Source organism: Triturus cristatus, chromosome 3_1 (genome assembly GCF_964204655.1).
Source record: "Triturus cristatus chromosome 3_1, aTriCri1.1, whole genome shotgun sequence".
NCBI lineage: Eukaryota > Metazoa > Chordata > Amphibia > Caudata > Salamandridae > Triturus > Triturus cristatus.
In genome coordinates, this window is record NC_140583.1 from 1,154,748,103 (window position 1) to 1,154,762,758 (window position 14,656).

General features: G+C 43.3%; 1 protein-coding gene across 2 annotated transcripts in view; it reads right to left on the reverse strand.

Moving 5' to 3' along the window:
- Positions 1–14,656, reverse strand: part of LOC146861664 (40-kDa huntingtin-associated protein-like) — a 521,777-nt gene that overhangs the window by 209,400 nt on the left and 297,721 nt on the right. The window lies entirely within an intron of this gene.

Here is a 14,656-nt window from a genome sequence, read left to right on the forward strand (position 1 = left end):
TTTCGTATCCTCCTGATCCTTGATCACAGGCACCAGCAAAGACATAACACAATACTGCCTCAGCACTCTTATTGCATGTTAATTATCCTTATTGCCCTACGGTGGACCTCTCAGGTGAGTAATTTGTTTTTAGATGCATGCTGGGATATGTAGTGCTAAGACATTGCTTCTTTCCCACCAGTGGGTGTGCTTGAAATTGCTGCAATATTTGTAATTGTTCATAGCCTTTCAGTGGGCCTCCAGATGTCAAGAGCCAGATGAATAACATTTTCTTTGCCTATCTGCTGATCCAACGCTTGGCTCAAATCACTCCAACCAAACGGACCCACAATTCCTTTTACTGTGGTGATACAGTCTTCCGGCAGGACTGCAGTATTATATTTTTCTAAAGGCTGCCCAATATGGATTATGTTCTTTACCCTATAAACATCTGTTCTTCGCATGTAGAGCTGTAGATTCACATGCTTTACATTCTCCTGCCATCTAGTGTTGGGTCCGGATGTTTGCAAGTTGTTTTTCTTCGAAGAAGTCTTTTCCAGTCACAAGGTAAGGTGACTCCCCCTTTTGGTGATAGTGCGCATGGACATCGACTCCACTGTTAGATTGTTTTCCCGCAATAGTGTGAGAATGGAGTAAGTAAGTGTAGTGTATACATGTCTATGCGTATTTAGTGTAAGCTATAAGAAATGCAACAACTACAGGTGTCTGGGGAGGAGAGAGGGCGCATGTGAATCTACAGCTCTACATGCTAAGAACAGATGCCTACAGGGTTAGTAACATAATCCGTTTGTGGCATGTGTGCTGTAGATACACATGCCTTGAATAGACTATATAGCAATATCTTTCTAAGCGGTGTCTAACCAGTGGGTGTTGCAGTTGTTTGAAAAATTGTTCTTTACGCTGCCTGTCCTATATTAGCTTCTTGGCGTGCTAATACAACCACACAATAATGTTTGGTAAATGTGTTGTGTGGACCATGTAGCTGCCTTACATATGTCAGCTATGGGAATGTTACCTAAAAAGGCCATAGATGCTCCTATTTTGCGAGTAGGATGTGCTTTAGGAGAAATTATTAAAGTTCTTTTAGCTTAAACATAGCAGGTTTGAATACATTTAACACTCTATCTAGAAATAGTGGATTTAGAGATAAGATTTTCTTTATGAGGTGGATAAAAGGCAACAAAAGGTTGTTTTGCGAAAATACTTTTGTTCTAGCTATGTAATATAATAGTGGTCTGTTGACATCAAGTGTATGTAGAGCTCTTTCTGTTACTAAACCAGGTTGAGGGAAGAAAACATGTTACTCAACTGATTGATTAATATGAAAAGCAGAGACCACTTTTGTAAGGAATGTTGGGTTTGCACGAAGAACCACTATCTTTATGAAGTTGAAAAAATGGTTCTTCTAAGGTTAATGCTTGTAGCTCACCAACACGTTTTAGTGAAGTGATAGAAATGAGAAAGGCAACCTTCCAAGAAAAAAACTGTAATAAACAATTTTGCAATGGTTCAAAAGGTGGACCCATAAGCCTTGTAAGAACAATAATAAGGTTCCAGACAGGTGCATGCAGTACTCTGGGTTGTATTATTATTTTAAGGCCTTCTATAAAGGCTTTAATTACTGGGACTTTTAATAAGTATAAACATTGTCTATTTTGAAGATACACGGCTACTGCAGCAAGATTTAGTCAAACAGATGTGTAGGCTAAGCCTGCTTGTTGTAGATGCAAAAGATAACAAATAATCTGTTGTATAGATGCATCTAGTGGATCAATTGTATTTTTATGACAATATATAAGGAACCTTTTCCACTTTGCTGTTTAACATGCTCTAGTGGTTGGTTTTCTGGCTTCCCTAAGAATTGTTATACAATCTGGTGGTAGGTTTGGGTATCTGAATTCTATGATTTCAGGAGCCAGACCACTAGGTTGAGCTCCTTGGGGTTTGGAGGTCTGATTTCTCCAAAGATCTGTGTGAAAATGTTTGAAGTGAGGTGCAGCTTTAGGTGTGGAACCACTGATGGTTCTAGTGGTGTGGCGAGCCATGGCTGACAAACCTATCTGGGAGCCACAAATATCAGTGTGAGGGATGTTTGCTTGAGTTTCCGAACTAGAAATGGAAGGAGAGGGAGAGGTGGAAAAGCGTAAGCAAATATCTCTGACCAATTTATCCATAGAGCATTGCCTTTGGATAGACGGTGGGGGAATATGGGCATTTTGAGTTCTCTGTAGTGGCAAAGAGGTCTAACTGCAGAAACCCCCATTTTCGAAAGTATGGAAGGAGTACCTGGGGATGAAGTTCCTATTCGTGTAATTGTTGCTGCATTCTGCTGAGGAGGTCAGTAAAATGGTTGTGCATCCCTAGAAGGTGTCCTACCAGAAGAATTTTGTGATGTATTGCCCAATGCCAGATGGTCTGAGAGAGGCATTACAGTTGTAGAGAGTGTCCCCCCCCCCCTGTTTTTGTACGTAGTACATAGCTGTCATATTGCCCGTTCAGACTCGGGCTAGGACAACTTTCCCTATGAGGTGAGGTTGACAAGATTTTAGTGCTAGATAGACAGCTAGAAGCTTCAGGTAACTGATGTGGAGCCTTTTGTGTTTGTTGTACCACAGGCCCAGAATTGTTAAATGTTGGAGATGGGCACCCCCAGCCTGTGAGGGATGAAGGGCCACCCTTTTGGTTTTGTGTGTTTCATCACTGCGGAGAGTGATGGGCAAGGCTGTCTACCAACACTATATCTGTAAATTGACCCTGTGACTGATTCCAATGACGTGCTAAGCATTCCTGTAGAGGAGGCATGTGTAATCTTACGTGAGGCACTAATGTGATGCATGATATCATCATCCCTAGTAGCTGCATGAAAGTTTTTGACTTTTTGGTATTGAATGTTTTGAAAATGTTGTAATAGTGTTTGGAAGTTTTGAATTCTGGCTGCATTGGGAGAGGCTAGAGCTGTGTAAGTGTTTTGCGTTGATTCCAGATATATTTGCAGTTGTGAGAGTTGAAGATGGGATTTTTGCACATTGGCTGTAAACCTCAATTGATGGAGAAGGTCTATGGTAGTTTGAGTATGTTGCAAGCACTTTTGGTGTGTGTTGGCTTTGATGAACCAATAGTCTAGATATGGTAAGACATGAATTTGTTGCCATCTTAGATGAGCTGCTACTACTGTTAGACATTTTGTGAACACTCTGGGTGCAGTGGTAACTCCGAACTGGAGTACTTTGAATTGATAGTGGTTTCCTGCTATCACAAATCTGAGATATTTGCAATGTGCTGGTAGAACCAAAATGTGGAAGTACGTGTCCTTTAAGTCTAGTATTGACATGAAGTTGCCTTGTTGTAGAAGTGGAAGAACTTGTTGAAGTATCACCATATGGAGGTGTTCTGATAGTATGTATAGGTTTAACGGTCTGAGATCTATTGTTGGTTATAGAGACCCATCCTTTTTGGGGATTAGGAAGTAAAGTGAGTACACTGATCATTGGTGTTGTATTGTAAGAAGATCTATACTTCCTTTTGTTAGAAGAGCTTTTACTTCTTGACTGAGGAGCTGCTGGTGTTATAAGAAAGGTTTGTGAGTGCAAGGTGGAATATTGGGAGGATTGCTCATAAGCTCCAGGCAATAACCATGTTGGATAATATCTAATACCCTTTTGTCTGATGTTATTGATTGCCAGATGGCAAGAAATTGTTGCAGTCTTCCCCTGATAGGTGTAAGATGGTCAGGGGGGAATTACAGGGAAGTCCCTGTTTTTTGGGAGATGGAGAGGTACGTGTTGGCATGCCTTTACCTCTGCCTTTGAAATTGTTCCCTCTATAACAGGTGAATAGTGTGATCGCATTGCTGTAACGAGAAGCATGTAAAACGAAGAGTAATAGGCTGCCTATTTGTTCACTGATGAAAACGTAACCCAGATTTCAAGTACCTAGCCCGGCCTGACCTAAAGAGAGGAGAACGCCGACATTGCAGGAGGGGGACTACCTGTCCCAGTGACCTTTGCTGACACCCTGCCAAGTGAGGGCGGAGCCACACCTGCACGAGCGCTTTAAAGCGCCAGCAAGACACCGCAGCGCGGGAAGCGCCGACCAAAAGAGAGGAGAACGCCGACATTGCAGGAGGGGGACTACCTGTCCCAGTGACCTTTGCTGACACCCTGCCAAGTGAGGGCGGAGCCACACCTGCACGAGCGCTTTAAAGCGCCAGCAAGACACCGCAGCGCGGGAAGCGCCGACCAAAAGAGAGGAGAACGCCGACATTGCAGGAGGGGGACTACCTGTCCCAGTGACCTTTGCTGACACCCTGCCAAGTGAGGGCGGAGCCACACCTGCACGAGCGCTTTAAAGCGCCAGCAAGACACCGCAGCGCGGGACGCGCTCGGGCGAAGCCCGGGCCAAGGGCGGGCCCGTCCTTGCCCGTCATCGCCCGGAGGAGACTGGGCTGGGCCACCCCTCTTTCATCCCAGTTATCCTCATGTCTACAATCAGGTGAGCGAAATACACCGACCCTAATACATCACACTTGTGCAGCTGCTTAATTGTGAGAGTTTGAACAGTTTTACAAATGGGGAAGCGAACCATCCCACCTGTTATGAAATCTGCCACAACGAGCATTGAGAACATGCTGGAAAGAGCTGTTAGTATCGTAAGCAATGAGATCGAACTTACTGAGAGGCGCCTGTCCCTTGGTTTAGGACAATCAATTCTATCTTCAGGTTTGCCTATTGACACTATTGATATCACCACAAGTAATATTAATGTTCCTGTTCCTATTGTGGCTTGCGAAGAGGCATGCGAAATTACTACAGTGGACTCGCCAGAACTAAATCATGTATCATCTAATGTCCCACCTTTAGGGGCAAAACGTAAAAGGAAAGCTGGGAAGCCCACTTGTGTAAAAAGAAAACAACCAATACGCCCATGTTCCACTCGCACAACTTTAAACTCGTGGATTCGCTCATCCGCAAATCAAACATCTGTGGAGGCTCTAATGCATGACCCCCCAACCGTGCATGCCGCACTGCCCAAATTCTGCTCTCACTCAATTGGAACTCAGACTGAGACTGATTTTTTGCTCCCAATCATCACGGACAATGGAAATCATACTAGGGCTATTGATATTAACATTTTGGTTGGTTTGATTACTGATTGTGTTAAACCCCTATTTGATAACCTCCTAGCTGTAGTGAAAGAATGTACTTCAGTTGCTCAGTCCGTCCCAAATCCACGGTCGATAGTTCAATCAACGGATATTGCTCCTCCCGTTGTAGATAAGTCACCTATTTTGGCAAACACTAGACACTCGGCTCAAAATGAATCCACTGCTAATATCCCTACAGAATGCCAAAATACTCTTGTTCCCTCCACTACAAATCTGAGAATTAGTGATTGCATGACATGTAATAAAATTCGTTCCTGTCTAGACAAAAAGGGAATTACGGGAATTACAGAGGGCACAATCCCCCTGAAAAGTATAATTGGGACTAACATTGCCAATCCACCAAATAACTCGCAAATTCCTATTAATGCTTCCATCCCCTTACACCGTGGTGATGGTCTAGTTAATACGCAACACAATACTCAGTATAATGTAGGCACTGACTTAAATCCTAGTATCCCCACTGAGGGAAATAATGAGTTACTTGATTTACCCCCGGAGGCCTGTCCATATGTTGTGGTCCTGGCTGGCGTCCCCTTTCTAAGACAGGATCAGAAAGAATCTTGGGAGCAACTACGCTGTAAATGCGTTGACTGGCTATCTAAGCACAAGCGGTTTAGGCCATCTCTAATTGAAAACATTATTATGGTCCGGCGGGTAGGATGGCTTGGAACATCCCCCAAATCTATTAAAGGGGATTGTATAATTATTAATTTCCGCAGACAATCAGTGGCAAAAGCTATCCTATCGCCACAGAGAGAAGAGGCCAGTTACAGCACTGGTATATGGGCACTACCTTTAGGCTATTTTTATAAACCGACTTTTGAAGCATTCGCTCCCAACCCGCGTAACACTATCCCAATTAATAATAGATTCACACCGTTGTCAGGTCTGGATTGTCAAGACTGACTGCCATCCCTGTCAACAAGGGAAGTGTTAAGTGATGCATCATCATCAGCATCGACTGATACATATACTCAGGCTAGTTCACAGGATGTCCCGGTCATAACGGTAGCTGACTCGACACTCAAGATTCTGAGTTGGAACGTCGCCGGCTTGGCATCCAAGTTAAACCTACGAGATTGGAGGGAGCTAATAAGTGGTCAGGATATCGTAATGTTTCAAGAGACCTGGGCAACCCAGGAGCTGTCTATGGAGGGTTTTGAGTGTTTTAACATTCTATCCCCCATTCCTATTGCAGGAAGGCCCGTTGGTGGCCTCTCCACTTGGATAAACATCAAGGCAGGTGGTCGCACTAGGGTTGTGCCCACAAACAGCGACACATTCCAAGCTTCCATTTATACCCGGGGGGCCTCTCTATATATAATTAACTTCTATAACAATGATTTTAAAAATGTTCCCAATATGAACTTTTCTAAGTTGTTTGATTTTATCTCAAAATTAGAAAGAGAATATGGCGCCCTAAATAAAGGCATATGTCTAGGTGGAGACTTTAATGTCAGGCTCCCTAGAGCCATTAATTCTGATAATCGGTCTAATACTATAAGCACGTTATGTAAGAGAGGTGAGCAGTTAATGAACCACCTAACCTCACAGAATTTTTCAGATATTATGGAAATAGCAACTATTGATGGATGTACTGTACCAACCTATAGAAGTCGGGGCTCAACTTCCACCATTGACTACATCTTTGTGACAGCACCCCTCGCAAATCATGTGCTAAAGGCAGAAGTAATTCCGACAATACATGGTGATCATAATCCCATTAGCACTATTTTAAGTTTCACACGCCGTCCAATGTATAAATACACGCATGGAGCAAGGGACCTAACGATATCAACTGATAACCTCCGACTTGTGTGGCGTGGCATTGATAATAATGTATTATTCCAAACAATGGTTAAATCGCACCATAATCTAATTAATGTATGCCTGACATATAGTGAAAATAATACTGAGGTAGTCCATGCGTTTTCTGAGCTCTGCCTCGGTATTAGAAAAATATTGTCCAAGCCAATTAAGAATACAAATTTAGATCCTAGGTGGTTTGATGCAGAGTGTTCTGCGGCTAACAGAGGGTTAAGAAAGGCTCTCCAAACTAAACCTAGAGATAGTCTTCTTGTGTCAATACCGAGAAATAATTACAAGAAGGCTACTAAACGTAGGAAGGAGGAGATCACTAATGATCATTGGACTCAACTTGTGCGTGCAAATGAGCTAAAAAATGGTAAGAACTTCTGGAAAACTGTCAAAGATATGAAACTTGTGGGAAACACATCCACACCAATTAGCTGCAACATTTCCAGTGAGGCTTGGGAGGCTCACTTTAGTAAAATCTATGCCGCCCCCATTATTTGGGAACCTAGGGAGCTCACATACACTGCTAACATCTTGTTTGACCTCTCTGAAGTCGAAGAAGCAATTAGCCAAAGTCTGGGAGGAAAAGCCCCCGGCCCAGACGGTCTTCCTATCGACCTCATTAAGAGTCACCCTGAATTTTGGGCGCCATTACTTACGAATGTTTTTAACAATTTGACCAATTCATCCATCCCCGAAACTTGGTCCTGTAGCACTATTGTCCCAATTTTTAAGAAGGGCGACCGTTCAAATCCGAGTTGCTACAGGCCAATATCACTGATTGACAACACCCTTAAAATTTTGGGAAGGGTGCTGTTTAACAAGATCAGTTCATGGGCTGAGGACTCTAAGGTACTCCATCCATGCCAGCTGGGATTCAGGAGCAAGGTTGGCACTGTGAAACAGTGCCTCAACCTTAATTTAATTATTGGTAAATACAATGTAGCCAAAAAAGTCCCTATGTATCTGGCATTTATGGACCTTACCTCGGCCTTTGATTTTGTAAACAGATCGCGATTGTGGCAAATCTTGTCGGATCTCGGGCTGGATGAATCTTTAGTTTCTTTTTTAGCTTACCTGCACAGAGACCTAAAAGCCAGGGTGCGTATTAGTATGGCTGGTGAGATCTCCAAAGCTATTGAAGTAGGTAGAGGGGTTAGACAAGGCTGTGTACTGGCCCCTCTCCTATTTATCTTATATATTAATGGCTTAACTAAATCACTGTCGATCTCAACAAAAGACGTCCCAACAATTGGTGGTAACAAAATCCCTGCATTGTTATATGCTGACGATGCAGTCTTGATGGGGCGCACCCCTAAAGCCCTACGCAGCCTGGTCCAAGACTTTGTTAAGTTTATGGCATCCCTGGATCTGTGCACTAATTTAAAAAAATCCTTTTTAATGTCGTGTGGGTCTAAGAAATATTCCAACCTTACAATAGCAATAAACTCTAATCAATTATTGAGTACTCGCACCTTTCCATATCTTGGTCTGACTTTTGCATCAAATGGTCTATGGAATGATCATATAGCGTATTGCAAACGAAAGTTTATTAACTCTATTAACACCATACTTAGGTTACCTAAGCCAAAGAATATAGAGGTTGTATCATCCATTATCAAAATGTATAGACTGCAATGCATACCAACAGTAACATATGGGGCGGAGGTATGGGGGAATACGGTTAGTTTACCTATACAACGTGAAGAGAATAGATTCTGCCGTAAGATTCTAGGCGCACCTTTTTCCTCCTCAACATATGCTGTCCATAGAGAACTTAATTTACCATATGTGGAGGACTTTATCAAGGCTCGCCCTATTTTATTTTGGTTAAGAATCTGGAAGAATCCGGCTGCGCAGTTGACTAGGGAAATAATCACTGACTGCCTAAAATGTGATAAAGGGATGGACATACCGTGGTTAGCAGGGGTTTGGAAAAGTCTATGTAGCTTAAATATGGAACATCTCTTTTCAACTCCACTTGAACACAATTCTGCTAATATTAAAAAAGTGGAAAAGACTCTGTATGATTCCTATAAAGTAGCACGAGTATCAACTGAGTGTAATAAAACCTCAGTTGCTAGATATATGCAGATAGATGTATCCCCTGCTATGCCTATATATCTCCTTAAACCAATCAGTTGTTGGGAAAGGGGCCTGTTCTTTAGGTTAAGGACAGACACCATGAAATATTTGCTGTCATTCCCCATTGGCTTTACACATAATCTTAACTCATTATTGTGTCCTTGTAATAATACCCATAAGCAGTCAATGCTTCATTTCCTGTTCTTTTGTAGTTACTATTCAGCCCCCACTAAAAAAGTCTTGATCCCATATTTTAAGTCTCGCCACATCACGGATTATAAAGTGGCTTACGAAAAGGTGCTAGCTATTACTGATGATGAATTATGCTTAAGAGTTGGATCATTTTTGAAAACAGTGATGCGTATACGTAACTCTATGCACCCTGATTAATTGACCTTTTTAAAATTTGTGTATATTCTGGCATTTTTAGCAATTTTTGTATATTATTTTATGCTGTACTTTTATGGATATGTTGTTTTTATCCGAATAAAGTTCATATTGATTGATATTGATTGATTGATTGATAACAGGTTTTATAGAAACCTCTAAATGGAGAGGGTTGTCTTTGATTTATTTGAGGACACATTAGGATCTGAGGAATTACTGAAGGATCCTCCTCAATGAAATGAGCGTGAAATCTCTGTTGGATGTGACTGAAGTGCTCCCATTGATTTTGCCACCTCTGTATCTTTTTTTTATTTTTTCAGGTGATTCATCTACTTAAGGTCCAAAATGATGTTGTTTGCCAATGGGAGCATTGAGAATAGATTGTTGTACTTCTGGTTTAAACCCAGAGATTCTCCGCCATGCATGTCTAAGGAGAATGCTGGTGTTAATTCCCCTTGCTGCAGTACCAGCAGCATCCAGTGCACATCTAATGGAGGAAATAGATATACATTTTTCCTCCTGCACTTATTCCTGTCCTCTTTTCTTTTGCTCGTCTGGAAAGTACTGGAGTAGCTCATCTATTTCATCCAGTGGACCCTATCATATCTAGCTAATAGGCCTTGTGAGTTGGCTATGCGCCAATGGTTGGCGGATTGTTCAGCCACTCTTTTTCCTAATGTATCTGTTAACTTAGACTCCTTGTCTGGAGGAAGTGCATCTGCTGAAGTCTGTGAATTTGCTCTTTTCCAAGCATTGGATACCACTAAGGAATCTGAAAGCAACTGCACTTTAATAAAAATTGGGTCAGATAGCTGGGGTTTGTATTTTTTTGTCAACCCTGGGTGTTAATATACAGGCAGGTACAGGGTCTTTAAAAATGTTATCGGCATGGCGTATCATGCCTTTTAATATAGGTAAACTTTGTGTAGTTTTTTGTGTAGTTCCTAATGTTTCATATATAAAATCCTCTTCTAAAGATTTTTTGTGTAGTGCAACTCCATGGTATGAGGCTGCCCTGGAAATTAACTTCTGGTATGATGTGTGGTCATCAGGAGGTGGTTGTTTTGCAGAGTATAAGTAGGATCATTATCTATTGGTGTGTCAATATTATAATCATTTCATGTATCTATTGGTGGTGGACTATTGTCATCCCCATCCCCTATATGAGGCTCTGTGTGTAGAGAACCCTGTGGTGTAATGTCTGGAGGGTTTGAGCATAGTAGTGGTGAAGATGGTGTAGGGGATGGAGGGTTAGGGTGAAGAGGGCTTGTAGCCATGTCCTTTGTCTTCTTTAGAGGAATGTTGTTACTTGTATCCTCTGAAGGGATCTTCCTTTTGGAAGGTGCTACATCTTTTGCAAATATATGTCGAGTGTCTAAATTAATCTAATTTTTCATCTGCTTCCAGCTGTTCTGCCATAATTTCCAGGATAGGTTGCAGAGGCTTTTGAGGGGCATCTTTTGTTTTCAGTGCCAAACATTTCGATGCCTAGCTGGACCTGTCTTTTTTTATCCTTTGGTGCCAAAGGTGTTTTGTCTCGGCTTGAGCTGGAAGGCTTGGTTTGCTGGTTCGGTGCCGAGCCCGAAGGAGAGGTGTTGGGAGAGGTCTCTCGGTGCCGACCATGGCCAGAAGGCAGCGGTGTCCCACAAGCATTTTGATTGGTGGATGTTAATTTGATGGGCAAGGGGGATTTAGTACTTCTGGCACCCTGTCCCGCTGGAACCTCTTTTGACTCTAGGACGATTTTCAGATCTTAGTATGATTAGAGGACAGAGAAGGCCTTCTCCTCTTCCGCTGCTGACGCTTCCATGTCCTCCTGCTTGGTATCTTCTCTGAAGATATCCGGGGTGTGTTGTTCTGTTGCTACGTGTCCCTTCGTTAAGCCAATACCGCAAATAATTTTTCGACCAGAACGATCGACAAGCGTCTCAATTTTCTTCCTTGTGCTCCGGTGAGAGGCACAAGTTGCAGACTTTATGCAGGTTGGTGCGCAGATATTTGGAGTGGCACCGAGGACAGAATTGAAACAGAGTCCGTTCCATCAGCAGAAGACTCAATGATATGTGACTGAGTGGAAGTAACTGACGCGGTTAGGCCCGAAGGCCGTCAATAGTGTATTCTCAATCAAAGATAGAGATTTTTAAAATGTTCGACACGAGGAGGATGGCGATACGTGTATGATACAATATCAAAAAGGGTACAGTGGGATGCACACAGAGGGGATCCTGAAGAACAGTTTCTAACCGGAGCGCCACAAACAACATCCAAACCTGATGGCGAAGAAGACAATCTAACAATGGAGTCAATGCCCATGCGCACTGTCATCAAAAGGAGGTGTCACTTTACCTCGAGACTGGTAAAGACTTCTTCAAAGAAAAACAACATGCAAACAACCGGACCCAACACTAGATGGCAGGAGTATGCAAAGCATGTGTCTCTACAGCACACGACTCAAACATATATCTACATATAACTATGTGGCGTATATTAAGGGCTAAAAATGACCAACTTGCATTTCAATTAATAAAGCTCTGATTAGCCTCAAGCATTTCTGTACATCAGAAAAAAAGAGCATAAACTGTAAACACAGCCTTTATTGAAGAGAAAACTGCAATGGAATAAAAAGGCATTGTTAGCTAATAGGCTGCATTTAGAGCATAACAAGTAAATACTGGCACCATGCCTTTAAGGCCTCCAGGACCGCCTGTATCCCATCATGCCCCAAAGGTGACAGTTAAGTCAGGTCTTTTTGCGGTGACATGAAGAGCACAGAACCAAGTATATAAGCTGCTGCAGGTGAGATTTGTCCAGGAAGGAGGGAGGGTTGCTTATGACTTTAAGGAGGATTTCCCTGGAAGAGAATGAATATGCTACTTACCAGTATGCATCTGTTCTTGGCATGTAGGGCGGCTGACATTTCATATCTGTTCATAGATCACCGCCTAGTGTTGGGTCCGGATGATTGCACATTGTTGTCCTGGAAGAGTCTTCGAAGTATCACGAGATAGGTGGCTCCTCCCCTGGACTACAGTGCGCATGGGCATCCTCTCCATCTTTAGATTGTTTTTCGCCATTGTGGCAGTGATGGAGTAGATACAGTAAGTGATGACCATGCTATAAGTAATTCTGAGTGCTGCAGCCGCTACAGGCGCCGGGGAGGAGGGTGGGCGATATGAATGTCAGCAGCCCTACATGCCAAGAACAGATGCATACTGGTAAGTAGCATATTCAGTTCGAGGCATGTGGGCTGCTGAATTCATATCTGTGCATAGAATACATAGCAGTTCCTCCATTAGCGGCGGCTACCTGTGCCAGCTGCAGCAGTCTGAAAAAGAGTTTTGAGAACAGCCTGTCCTACAGCTGCCTGCTGTTTTGAGTGTACATCTACACAGTAGTGTTTGGTAAATGTATGTATAGTGGACCATGTGGCTGCTCTACATATTTCCTGTAAAGGAATGTTTCCTAGGAAAGCCATGGACGCCCCTAACTTTCGTGTTGAGTGGGCTCGTGGTGGAATCGTTAATGTGCGTTTAGCTTTTTGATAGCAAATTTGAATACATTTAACGATCCATCTGGCTATCCCTGCTTTGGAAATGGCGTTGCCCTTGTGTTGTGGAGAAAAAGCAACGAAAAGTTGTTTTGTTTTCCTAAGGTCCTTAGTTCTGTCTATATAGTACATGAGGGCCCTTTTTACATCTAGGATATGGAGCATTCTCTCTGCGACATTCTGTGGATTTTGAAAGAAAACAGGCAGTTCAATTGTTTGATTCATGTGGAACTGCGATATCACTTTGGGCATGAATTTGGGGTTGGTACGTAGTACAACCCTGTTTGCGTGAACCTGTATGAATGGCTCTTGAATGGTTAGTGCCTGGAGTTCACTAACTCTTCTTAACGAAGTGATTGCCACTAGGAAAGCTACTTTCCAGGTGAGGAATTGAATCTCACATGAATGGAGAGGTTCAAAGGGTGGGCCCATTAATCTGGTGAGGACTAAATTGAGGTTCCACACCGGTGCCGGTGGGTGTCTTGGGGGAATTACTCGTTTGAGTCCCTCCAAGAAGGCTTTGATGGCAGGCACTCTGAATAAAGAGAGGTGTTGCCTGTTTTGGAGATAGGCTACTATCGCGGTTAAATGGATACGTATTGAGTTGTATGCCAGATTGCATCGGTATAGGTGTAAGAGGTAACAGATGATGTTTTGAATGGATGCGTCCAGAGGGTTAATGTTATTGTTGTTGCAGTAAATGACAAACCTTTTCCATTTAGCCGCATAGCAAGCTCTGGTCGTGGGTCTCCTGGCCTCCTTGATGATATTCGTACATTCTGGAGGCAGGTTCAGGTAGCCAAACTCTAAGACCTCAGGAGCCAGATTGCCAGGTTCAGCTGTTGCGGATCTGGGTGCTGAATTTCGCCATGGTTCTGTGTTAAAAGTGCGGGTTTGATCCACAGCCTTTGATGCGGCACCACGGAAAGTTCTAGAAAGGTGGTGTACCATGGTTGGCGCGCCCATGTGGGAGCAACTAGGATGAGTGTTAGTGAGTGCTGTCGCAGTTTGCGTGCCACTAAGGGTATCAATGGCGCTGGGGGGAAAAGCGTACGCAAATCTGCCTGACCAGTTCATCCATATCGCATTGCCCTGAGACTGTGGATGTGGGAACCTGGCGGCAAAGCTTTGGCATTTAGCGTTTTTGTTTGTGGCGAATAGGTCTATCTCTGGCTGACCCCACTGTTGGAAGTACGGTTGGAGTACTGACGGATGAGCTCCCACTCGTGCATCTGGTGGCTGTGTCTGCTGAGCAGATCCGCCATCTGGTTGTCCTTGCCCGGGAGGTGTTCGGCCATGAGGAATATGTTCCTCTGAATGGCCCACTTCCACATGCTCTGAGCCAGATGAGACAACTGTGGAGAGTGTGTTCCTCCCTGCTTTTGTATGTAGTACATGGCAGTCATGTTGTCCGTCCGGATCAACACGACTTTGTTGCATAAGTGTACTTTGAATGCCTTCATGGCCAGGAAGATTGCCATCAGTTCCAGAACGTTGATGTGCATCTTCTTTTGTTGCATCGTCCATAGTCCCTGCACTGTGTAAGTGAGTACAAGAGCTCCCCAACCCCGGAGAGAGGCGTCCGCCGTCAGTAATATTTGTGGAATAGGCTCTTGGAACGGTCGGCCCTTGCAAAGGTTTTGTGGATTCCACCAATG